The sequence below is a fragment of the Rhinolophus sinicus genome, chromosome 3 (genome assembly GCF_057876585.1).
Source record: "Rhinolophus sinicus isolate RSI-liver-muscle chromosome 3, RSI-T2T, whole genome shotgun sequence".
Classification (NCBI taxonomy): domain Eukaryota; kingdom Metazoa; phylum Chordata; class Mammalia; order Chiroptera; family Rhinolophidae; genus Rhinolophus; species Rhinolophus sinicus.
In genome coordinates this window covers 81181429-81194424 of record NC_142503.1, presented here as the reverse complement: position 1 = coordinate 81194424, position 12996 = coordinate 81181429, and the positions used below count along the sequence as shown (strand labels likewise).

The 12996-nt window shown below is 36.9% G+C and overlaps 1 long non-coding RNA gene across 1 annotated transcript in view; it reads left to right on the top strand.

Annotated features, from left to right (window-relative positions):
* The window catches only part of LOC141570669 (uncharacterized), a 49865-nt gene that overhangs the window by 24865 nt on the left and 12004 nt on the right, over positions 1–12996 (top strand). Inside the window, exon 2 of the long non-coding RNA XR_012494964.2 lies at positions 5441–5560. This is a non-coding gene — a long non-coding RNA (uncharacterized LOC141570669). The remainder of the gene's footprint in view (positions 1–5440; positions 5561–12996) is intronic.

The window sequence follows — 12996 nt, the reverse complement described above, 5'->3', positions numbered from 1 at the left end:
GCAGCTGTCTCAGCAGCGACTGCTCAACTGCAACACAGGTATTGGGGCTCCTGAGAGCCAGAACTACTGGCCAGACCTGAGTTTCTGAAACACACAACTCTATCCTTAATCAAGTGATACTACCAGTAACATTCCTGAAGGCACAGGCAGATTCTACTGGGGCGTGATTATACTTTTTGGAGGCCCTCTTACAAAGAATAGACAAAATTAGGTTCATTTCTTAGAAGGGGCCCATGCAAATGAGAAGCACTGAAGCTTAAGGTTAGTTTCATGGTTAAATCTGCCACTGCCAAAGAAATTAATATATATATATATATATATATATGTATATATATACATATATATATATATATGATAACGTGTGTGTGTGTGTGTGTGTGTCTGTAAGTCCAAAAACAGCACAGGAACACTTTATTTCTAGCTTGAATTTTGTCTTCTATCTCCAATGAAGAATCTAGTGAGTTAGACTACACCATGTAAACAGTCAAACTTGAATCTCAGATTTCGTAACTCGTATATTAAATGAGGTCTGGAGCAATGAAATGTGCCAGAACGCAAAAGAGCAAAACTGAGTACCTACATTTTTTTTTTTTTCAATTTATCCAAATCTTCAGAATGTGTTCTTTTTCTTTTTTTTTTTTTTTAACTAAAGTTTATTGGAGTGACAATTACTAATAAAGTTACATAGATTTCAGGTGTACAAGTCTGTAATACGTCATCTATATATCATATGTGTGTTCACCACCCAGCGTCAGTTTAAGCACCTACATTTGAGCAGGCCTGAATGACCAGCCTGGATACTTCCCTGGGTGGGGATCATCCTTGTTTAACCTAAATTTCTGGAAGAGGGGACACTCAGAAAGAGATTATTACTGTACATTCTATGTCGCTTTAAAAGCATCTTCCTAATATAATCTTGATCATCCTTTTTTTTTCTGCCGGGCAAGGGGTCAGGCGGGAGCCCTTCCTGTGTGGCAGAGCCACGCAGCAGAACAAAGAAGGAAGTCGCCCAGGTTGGGTACTGATCAAAGCAAACACACTCTCCTGCCTTTCCTGTCCCCAGCCTTTACAGTAATTCTTCCATTTATCCATCAGTCTGAAATTTAGAAACTATTTTTATTGTACTGAAATATTTGGATTGTTTTCTCTGATTGATCAAGAAATTTAATTCATCTTCTATTTATGTAGCATTAGTTTCAAAAAATAAAAAAAGCCTCACCCTAATTAAGAAAGAGGATAAAGAAATTTGCTATAAAGATCCTCGTGAAGTTAGAACTGGAATTACAGCTCTGTCTCTCTTTCATGGGTCATAGTTTCTAGTTCCCTCTGTGTTTCTGCTGATTATTTGGCTGGTCGCTAACTTCTGCTTACAGTTTCTGCTCCCTTTTAACTTCTGCTTGTGTATGACTTGCATCTGTTATGCTACTGTGCTAGGTACTGGAAATATAGCAGTGAGTAAGATGGCCCTGACCCCTCACGGGACTCAGTGTGGCAGGGAATAAATGGGGGGGGGAGGGGTAGAGAAAAAGAGAGAGAGAGGATGTGCTATGAAACAAACAAGACACAATGAGAGCATGCATTAAGGCAGTGTAATATAAACTGGATCATGATCCACGAGTGGGTCATGAAATCAGTGTAGTGGCTTAAGACCAGTCTTTTTAACAAAGAAATACCATAAAACATCAGAGTAAATCAGAAAAGTATTGTTTTGTGAGCTTTTATTTCAGTTTATGTTATCAGTGAATAAACAGGCAAAAATCCAGGTCCTTATGAAGTGTGCTTTCGAAGAGAAAGAGGTAATAAACAAGAAAAAAATAGTAAAATAGGGAATATATTAGAAGGTGACAAAACTGAAAAACAAAAGGCAAGGAGGACTATATGAAATGTCAGAAGTAGGGGTTGAAATTTTAAAACAGTAGGTGCCTTTTGGGTAAAGACCTGAAAGGTTTGAGGGAGTGAGCCATATGGATATTTGGACAAGCATTCCAGGAAGAAGGAATAGCCAGCTCAGGCCCTGAGTAGGCCTGGTCTGTTTGCATTTGAAGGAAAGCAAGGCCAATGTGACTGAAGGGGAGTGAATGGCAGGTATAGCAGGAGGTGAGAAGAGAGGACCAGTGGGGGTTCTGGATCATGCAAGGACTAGGAGTTTGTAGTAGGGTCTTTGGTTTTGTCTCTGAGTGAGATGGGAAGCCACTGGGAGGTGTTGAGCAGAATAACATTGTCTGACATGTTTTTTAATAGGCTCACACTGGCTGCCAAATTGAGGATAATTTTAAGGGAGGCAGAGGCAGAGGCAGGAACACCAAAATGTAAGGTCCATCAGGACAAGCGTTTTTAACTGTTGTATTCACTTTGATACACTAGTGCTTTATAACAGTGCCTGGCACATAGGGGTAATTATTTATTCAAGAATGAATATTCATATGTATGGGCACCGAATTACGCTATGAAATCTATTTCTTACTGTGGATCGAGGTCATAAGGGTTGAAAGCCCCTGTCTTAGAGGAAACTGACCTAGTCTTGGGTCTCAGGAAAAGGATCTCTAAGAATTGACATTTGAGACCTGAAGAATAAGCAAGAGGAAGTTTGGGGTGAAGAGAAGAGAATTTTTCAAGAGTTACAAATTTGGTAGTCATTAGCACACACATAGTATATGAAGCTCTCTGCAGGTGTTTCTGTCTGTGTGGAAGTAAGGAGCAAAATTAAAGTCATTGCAAACCACCCCCACTTTCTGTTTCTTATTTTTTATAATTCATTTCCTGTAATATTTGCCCTACTGAAAAAATAGCATATAATAGTCATCAAAAACATGTATATCTTTAAGGCAGGCTCCTGTATCATATCATAATAATAGGAAAAGTCAGTGAATTGTAAAATTTATATTTACTTTGTTTTATTTAAAGTGTACATTGTAATTTGATATACATCTACATTCTGAAAGGATTCCCACCATTTAGTTAATTAACACATCTACTACTTTCCATATTTATTATATTTTTATTCTTTAGATTTCACGTGTAAGTTGTATCATGCAAAATTTGTCTTTCTCTGTCTGTCTTATTTCATTTAATGTAATGCCTTCAAGTTCCATTCATGTTGCTGCCAATGGCAGGATATCCTTCGTTTACATGGCTGAATAACATTCCATTACATATATATGTGTGTGTATATATGTATATATATGTATATATATATATATATATATATATATATATATATATATATATATGTATGTTCCATATCTTCTTTATCCATTCACCATTCATTAATTGATGGACATAGATTGTTTGTGTATTTTGGCTATTTAAATACTGCTGCAGTGAATATGGAGCACAAATATTTCTTTAGTATCCTGTTTTTATATCCTTTGTATAAATATCCAGAAGTGGGATTGCTAGATCATATGGAAGTTCTATTTTTTTAGCTTTTGAGGAAACTCCATGGTGTTTTCCGTAGTGGCTGCATCAATTACATCCCATGAAAAGGCTACAGGGGTTCCCTTTTCTCCACATCCTTCTCAACACTTTTATCTCCTGTCTTTTTGATGATAGCCATTTTAACAGGAGTGAGGTGTATCTCATTGTTTTGATTTCCCTGATAATTAGTAATGTTGAGTACCTTTTCATATACCTGTTGTGTATGTCCTTTTTAGAAAAATGTCTATTCAGTTCCTCTGCCCACTTTTTAATTGGTTGGTTTTGCTTTTGAGTTGTATGAGGTTTTAAAATATATTTTGGATATTAGCCCCTTATCAGATTTATGATTTGGAAATATTTTCTCCCATTTGGTATGTTGCCTTTTCTTTTTGTTGATGGTTTTCTTTTCTGTGCAGAATCTTTTAAGTTTGATATAGTGCAATTTGTTTATTTTAATTTTTGTTTCCTTTGCTTTTGGTGTCAAATCCAAAAAAATCATTGCCAAGACTGATGGAAAGGAACTTATCCCCTATGCTCTCTCCTAGGAGTTTTATGATTTCAGGTCTTATATTCAAGTCTTTAATCCATTTTGAGTTGTTTCTTGTGTATGGTGTGTGGTAAGTATTCAATTTCATTCTTTTGCACGTGGCTGTCCAGTTTTCCCAACACCTTTTATTGACGAGACTGTCCTTTCTCCGTTATGTATTCTTGGCTTCTTTGTCAAAGATTAGTTGCCCATATATGCGTGGATTTGTATATGGGCTCATGATTCTGTTCCTTTGGTCTATGTATCTGTTTTTATGCCAGTACCATACAGTTTGATTACCATAGTTTTGTAACATAGTTTGAAATCAGGAAGTGTGATACCTCCAGATTCATGAATGTCTTAGGTGTTCTTTATTTTCTGAGGCCGTTTCTGTTTATCTTTTAGTCTATCTTCAATTTTGAATAGGTAGAATGTGATTCCTCAATATAGGCATTGGTGTAGTTATGTAATCTGCCCAAGTGGTTAGTACTGCTTTTCTCCTGACTTCACCCACAGTGTTCACAATATTTATTTATTTTATTTTATGCTATGTCAAATTCTGCCGCTGTGGTCACACACACACACACAGACACACACATCTTAACAAATTTAAATCTAAAACTATTTAAAGCAGAGCTTTCTATCTAAGCACACATTTAGTATATTTTATTTTCTAAGGGAAGTTCGTTGTCCTTCATAAGCTTCTAGTATTTGTTAAATTGTGAAGTAGAATTAAAGTATTTAAGCATGTTGTTTAGAATAATATCACAATTTAAACTACATAGAATCTAATTCTAATTTCACTAATTAAAAATTTGTAATATTTGACTTGTTTTAAAAAAAATCAAACTGGAAAATACTTAACCTATTTTAAAGAACTTTAATTATTGTTTCAAATAAGTTTTTTCCTTGTTATAAGGTAAAACATTGCCATTGTAGGAAATATAGAAAACACATAAAAGTAAGAAGAAAATGAAAATCACCTGTATTCATATCCTCAGACATAATATCACTATTTACATTTTACAATATTTCCTTCCAGTTTCCATGCATACATTTAATGTATATTTTATTTTGTTAGTATACTAGGATATACTAATAATGGGCAGCACTTATTGACCACTTATTATGAGCTGGCACTACGCTAAGTACTTTACATATATTGCCTAATTTAATCATTACCAGGACCTTATAAAAGTAGATACTATTCTTATTCCCATTTTATCGATAAGGAAATTAAGGCTCAGAAAGGTTTAGTAACTTGTTCAAGGTCATACATTTAGAATGTGTCTGAGCTCACTCTAGGATGTAGGCTGATCTGACTACAAAGCCTAAAGCCTATATTCTCTACCATTACCCTGACCTGTTCTGTCATTAGATTGTGTGAATTTCCCCACATCATTAAGTATTCTTCACAAAATGATTTTAAGGGTGTAAAGTGGTCTGTTTTGTCAGGAACACCATAATTACTTTAATCATGTCTCTTTGGATGTTTAGGTTGCTTCCAACTTTGAAGGCAAGGACCCCAGCAGCTAACAAAGTGTCGGGCAGCTTTGTTCAGACTCAAGATGTCCACTGAATCATTAGTTGGAGAGAGGAAAAGGAAATTCATCTAAGGTAAATGACATAAAAGGTGGAAGACAGGAGGAAATGATAAAGACATGTTTGTGGGAAAGTGAAGGAAGAATCCTATTCAACAGGAACAGAGAGGATGCATATTGAAGGTTTTCAGTAGGCTCTGCGAATTGTAAAGAACAGAAACTCATTCAGACTGACTTTCTTAAGGTGGTAATTATCAGTAAGGAAAATAATGATACACCAGGAATTCAAGTCTAGAACTATGATGGGCTCCCTCTTAATATGCCTGTTATGTGGCTGTTTCAGGGTGTCTATTTGCTTCTCTTCCAGTTTCCAACTGGTTTATACACTCTTTATTCTTTTAGGCTCATATATTTTCTTTACCCCATGGATTAAGTCAACATTTCTGCTCACTCATGGCTCATTATTTGCCCGTTTGTCCTTTCTACCTCATGACTTGATTTTGCTCCCAGAGCTAAATGGAAAGGCCCAAAGATTGACATAACCAGGATAGTGGTTCTGGGAATAATGTTGGAAGGAGAAGATAGGTGTGAAGATTAGCTCTTCATTAGCTCTTCACTCCAGTCACAATAGACAGTGCACAATTCTCTGTCCCTTCCAACATGCTGTCCCCTCTGCTTGAAAGACGCAGCTTTGGGGCAGCCCGTTAGCTCAGTAGGTTAGAGCACGATGCTCGTAACACCAGGGTTGCCGGTTTGATCCCCGCATGGACCACTGTGAGCTGCGCCCTTCACAACTAAATGGAAACAACTACTTGACTTGGAGCTGATGGGTCCTGGAAAAACACACTTAAAACAAAAACAACAAAAAAAAGAAAGATACAGCTTTAAAAAGTCACTTTTCTGTTCTCCCACAACACTCTGTGTATACTTCTAGCACAATACCTAAAATTCCTCATTGTAATTATCTATTTACTTTGTCATGACTATATAATAAACTTTTCAACAGCAAGGAGAATGAATATATTAGTCAAAATTTATTTACATTTATTTTACACTAGTAGCCATTTATTCACCCATACCATAATTTATTGACTACCTATGCCAATTTATAAGGGAGGCACAGGTAAATAGATTGTGAGAATGGATAGGTCCTTTTTCTTTACCCATGGGTAGATTCACAAACCATTATGGCTAGGACAAACTCTCTCTCAATGCCTCCTATTAATATATTTTTTAGACAAAAGAACCCTTTAAGCTTCCAAGAGTGGGGGGAAAAAAGAGAAAAAAACAAAAATAATATGACCAGCAATGGAAAACAGTTATTCTGCACCTAAAATGCTGAAGACAGCGTGGCTGACCAGACTTGATAATAGTGGTACCTCTGGTGTCACGGAGGTGGACCTCCAGAGGGGACTCCGAGCCACGATAAACATGTTTCCACCTGCCTCCTGTGTGACACACGTCTTTAAGGACAGGTCATGGTTTCTCAGTGTTCTACAAACTGGCATCTTATCTCATTCCTTGCTGCTTTTTATGCCAGTTTGTAGAACACTGGCGTCTTATCTCATTCCTTGCTGCTTTTCCTACGGTAGTGAAAGAGTTAGCCCTAACATTTTCTTTTTTTTTAAGTGTAGAATAGTCTTGAGATAGGACTATTTCCTAAATAACTTTACAGAACAAAAACAAAGAAAAGGATACAGGGTTCTCTTAATCATTTTGTTACCTTCGATTTTATTTTTCAAATGTTTTTCACCTGCTAGAAAGAAGGCATATAAGGTATTACATGGTGTTCAGCACCTTGTATGGCATCGAGATCAAAACAAAGCAAAACAAAAACACCAGCTGTATGACCTAGGCTGTACCTTCTAGGAATGTAGGATGCATTCATTTCAATGGTATCATTAAAGGGTGAGGTGTTTCTATTTTTCACTCTGTCATCTTTGGCATGTTGGTTCTTGCTCTGAGGCTTATCCCCTTATAACTGACTACAAGCTGATATAAGATGGTCTGTCATCAAGTTGCAGAAGAGGAATCATTTTCTTCCAGGAGTCTATTATTATCAGCTAGGAGAAACTGCTGCTGGAAAGCCCCTAATAGACTGCCTGTCATGTCTCATTGACCCAAATTGCTTCACATGCTCACACCTAAACTAGTCATTGGCAAGGGGAATCGATGTCAATAATTGACACCAGTCAAGATCTTTGGGGTTGGGGAGGGGTCTAGCTCCCTTAAATCACAAGGCTACCCTAGACCTGAGCAAGCAGGGGTTCTTTTAGCAAGGAACAAATCTGGGTATGGGCCTTAGAGAAGGATGGCTATATAGAGAAAGATGACCTAGGCAATCAATAGGGTCTGCTACTCAAGTCTACAGCAGAGCAAAACAAACAAACTCAAAAAGCACAGTGGTCTGGGGCCATTTAATATAAGGGCAGATAGCCCCACACTTATTATTCATTCTGAAAGATTTATCATGTGGCTGCCTGGGGTGGTGAGTAGGACATAAGCTTTCAAGACAGGCCTGGTCACTTAGCAGTGATTTAATATTAGAGAAATTAACTTATCTGTAATTCAACTTCCTCCGTTTTAAGATGGGGATAACAGTGCCTGCTTCTAAGAGCTACTAGAAGAAATAAATCCTGTGGTGGACGTAAATTGCCTAGAACACTATAGGCATTTCAGTGTATATTCCTTTCTCCATATATTGAAATTACAATAATTCATAATGATTGCAAGTCATCAATAAAATGTTAAATTGTATTCTTTATTTTCTGTTTGGAAGCAGATATTATATGTAATATGTATTTGAAAAATTTTTGTCAAATCTGATTAAGAGATTCGAGGTGCATAAAATACAAACACTCAGTTATCCAGATGCCCAGGATGCCTCATTAATAATAATAACTGCCAATATTTGAGAATTTACTAGTTCTATGTATATTATAAACATTTTCACATTCTTTTTTCTTTTTTTTTTTTTTTTTTTTTTTTGACTGGGGGTGGGAATGTGCTGTTGGTATCAGTGGATAGAGTTAGGGAGGCTTCTAAACATCCTACAATGCCCAAGACAGGTCCCCACAACAAAATATCTCAAATTTTCCTATAATCCTATGGGTAAGTCTTACTACCCTTATTTTATAAACAAAGATATTGACCTTCCAAGAAGTTGAGAAGCCCAAGATCACATAGCTAGTAAGTAGAGTACCTGATATTATCTGGTCCAGAAGATCATGTTCTTTTAACTATAGTGCATCGCTTGAATTGGGTAAGAGTATGTCTGTAAAAGTGTTATTAAAGATTTATAAGATCCACTTACAATACCTACAAAAGATATAAGGTAGTTGGGAACAAATCATTAAAAATGTTATACAAGTACTTTAGGGAGGGGAAAAAACTACTGAAAGACATTAAAGTAGATTTAAATAAATTAAACCAAATTAAATATACAGTGTTCTTGGGTAGTTAGTATAATGCTGTATTGTTTGAGAATATTCAATTCTTCTATAAAAAATTAGATCAATGAAACTCTTTAAATGTGTTAAATATATAGATAAGGAGTGAGTATGTAGCACGTGTGTGTTAAACAGAAAGGGAAGGAAGGACCAAGAGATAGTTAATATTCATGAGGCACTAAATACCTAAATATTCATGATATACTAAATATGCAAGAGGCACTTAATATTCAGGATACACTAAGTGAACATAGTATATGAAAGCACTCATTATTCACGAAACCTTAATTCAACCACCCAATTTTACAACCCATTCTGGCCCCATGTATCCTCTAAATAAATACAAATAAAACTCAATATTGTTCAAGAGGCTAATTGGAAAGCTACAGCTGAGACCAAGTATACTTTCCCCTGAGTTTCTCCAATGGGGCAATTATGTATCACTGGTTTAGGGCACCTTCTGTCTGGGCTGCTTTGCTCAAACCACAAATCTGGGCCTGGTAACCACGCCCCCAGTGGGAAGGCTCTTGTGGTGTAGAGAGAGAACAGGAGCCATGTACCGTGGGCTTTCCACCCAGCTTGGACCCTGTCCCAAGTGTGCTAACCTACCCCTCTCTTTCCTCTGTTTATCCCTGTGTGTTTCCAAGTCATTCAATAAACCATGTTTTTTGAGCATTTTAATTTAGCCTTAAGCCTCTCCGTTCTATGATGTCTGAAATAGCTTGCTTGGTAGTATACTTAGAGGCTACCATGGCATCAAGGTAATTTCTCACATGGAAGGAAGATTCAATATATGAAAAAGTCAATAGATTCAATGACATTTCAACCAGAACCTCAATAAAACCTTTTTCTTGTAACTGATAAGCTGATGCTAACATGTGTATAATGTAGAAGAGCAAAGGTCCAAGATCAGCCAAGACATTCCTGAGGAAGAAAGGAAAAAAGAGAAACAGGTGTTAGTGGACACCACTGTCCCATCATATAATAAGACTTATGACACGCTATGTTTTTATTTTAAACCTTTTATTATTTTTATTATATGGTCATAAATTTACCATTATATTGATTTTAGCAAAAAATAAAACATACTAAGTGACATCAATTAGATTCAAGTATAGCTAAATTGGAATCTAATGGCATTGATGACATGAAAAATGTATTACAGAATGTTACACAATATGGCATACAAAGCATCTTTGTTGTTGATAGTGCAAACCACAGGAAAACATATCCAACAACATATCGAATGTCGAATGTTGCAGCAAAAGACAAGACAACATAGAATGGGCATGTGGATAAATATACCAATGGAACACAATACCAATATGTGGGAACTATGTTGCAATTGCCTAATGGTGCAAAAAAGATGGATTCAATATCTACTAGCAGTGGTGATACTTTGAGGAGAAAAGTTGCAGGGGCTTTGGGTATCAGCAAGGGCAGATTACATCGTCTCAGTCAGCTGAGCAGTAGTCCAGAAAAGCGATGGATACTATTGTGCATACAAGATAACGGAGTAGTCCACAGAGTGCAAAAGAGTCACCCCCTGATGACCCCTGAAACAATCTGGGAACACCTCAAGGAGCTGGAGTTCTTGCAAAGTTGTTAGAGCCCAAATCAAGGCAATATTGCTGTTGGACTATGACTCTCTTTTAGTCCCAGGCTGAGGAGGATGAGATTATTTGGGCTTTGTACATTTTTGTGTTTTTTGAAGGTCTTTTAATATGAGGAGGATATTTTACATAAATTAATTCTTCTAATATGCTGCTATGGGTTGAATCCTAGTCTTCTTTAAAGATGTTGAAGTCTTAACTCTTGGTATCTGTGAATCTGATCTTATTTGGAAATAGGCTCTTTGCAGATGATTAAGTTAAGTTAAGTCAGTAGGATGAGCCCCAATCCAGTGTGGCCTTGTAAAAAGGAGAAATTTGGACACAGACAGAGACAGAGAGAATGCTAGGTGAAGGTTGGAATTTGGTGCCACAATCTGAAGAACCACTGGAAGCTAGCAGAGAGGCCTGGAACAGATCTTTCCCTAATGCTTTCAGAGGGGGCATGGCTCTGCCTACACATTGGTCTCAGATTTCTGGATCCAGAACTGAGACAATACATTTGTGTTGTTTCAGGCACTCAGTTTGTGGTACTTTGTTATGGCCTAGGAAACTGATGCATGTGCCAAACAGGTATTGCTTGTTATAGACCAGTTCTTTGGGAAACAGATTCTAAGGCAAAGATGTTCACTCAAGAAGTTTATCAGGAATGCTCTTGGAACAAGACTGGTAAGAGTGAGGGGAGCAGTACTGGTCAGTGGGAAAAGGTGACCTTCAGTGTAATTGAGACAGAGGCCTCCTACAGAATTTATAGGAACCTGGGTCTGGGATGATTCTTCTGAGCTGTACTAAATTGAGGTTGGGGGCTGGGCATTTGTGTACCCACATGGACAGGTCATTGGAAACTGTTCATCCCTGAGAAGAGCATCTAACCTTGGGCGAGGCAGATCTCTTCAGCGGAGAACAGTTCCCAGTGAGCTCTCAGCGTTGGACTATCTGTAGCTCACACCTTTGGTGCTTGGTGAGAATGAGTGCCTTGGTCCTGACGGGGAGATGTGGGTGATGCACCAAAGCATCTACTGCATTATTGGATCATTTTTTCTTTCCTAGGTGGAAAGTCTGGAACCACCTGTGCATAATCATAAACTTATTAAGTCTACCTAAACTGAGGTAGTGAACTACTCTTAGAATAAACTAGTATGGTATTTATAAAGCTTAGTAGGCCTTGTTGTACGTTCCAAAGGAAACAGTTTTTCAGTTCATGTACAAAAAGGAGAAGTCACTTAAGGCACGATAGTATAAATTGACCCCACAGTTTGTGGGGTCAAAAGGGGCTGCAGAAAGCATTTTGGAAAGGGGAAAGAGGCTGGTGCACAGGAACAGTAAAGTAAGGAGATCTGGGCAGAGCACCAGAAAAAAAAAAAAAAGGAAGTTAATTCTGTTTGTTTGTTTGTTTGTTTGTTTGTAGATCCTAATTTATGGATTGGAAATACTCTCTTTTACTAAAAATGGTGTAGATAATTTTGACTGGGGGTGTTCCGAAGTCAGGACAAAAGCTTTGGGCATGGTCAGGGAAGACTTTACAGAGGAGTTTGACCTTAAACTGAACTTTGAAGAACGACCAGGATTTCCATAAGCAAAAGGAATTTGTTCCAATTTTTTTCCGGAAATTGGGGTGGGTTTTGTGGATCAGTATGAACATAGATTACAATGTTTTAATGATCTAGGTACATTTTATTGTATTTTTGGTTGTTGTAAAGTCTATTCTGCCTGACATCAGTATATGCACTCCAGGTTTCTGTGGTTGCTTGTTTGCCTCCTACCCTTTTACTTTCAATCTTCTTTGTGTATTTGAATCTAAGTGTGTTTCCTGTATCATCATATAATCGGATCTTCTTTTATTTAATCCGATTTGACAATCTCTGCCTTTGATTAGATTGTTCAGTCCGTTCACATTTAATGTCATTATTGATATAGTTGGGTTTACATCTGCCATTTTACTTTTTGTTTTCCGTGTATCTTCTGTTTTTTTCCTCTAATTTCCTTACTGCCTTCATTTCATTAAGTAAATATGTTCTAATGTATCATTTTAATTTTGTTAATGCTGTTTTCCACTATTTTTGTTGTTATTTTCTTAGTGGTTACTCTAGGGCTTACCATATGTGTCTTAATTTATCAGCTTCAGTTTCAGATTTGTTCTAATTTAATTTCAGTGAGAGATAGAAACATTACTCCTATATAGATCTCTTCTTCTGCCCCTTTGTGGTATTATTATTGTATTTATGATATCTAGAATATCTGTAAATGTCATAAACCCAGCAATACATCGTTATAGTTATTACTTTATGCAATTTCATGTCTTTAATGAAGCTACGAGGAGAAAGGAGAGCAAGTATATATTTATGAATATCAATATATTCAGACTCTCAGCTACCTCTTCAGGAACTGATAAGCATATCCAGAAGTGTTCCCAAATTTCAGGTTCTTTTTCTGGAGTTCTGTCCTCGCCTCTG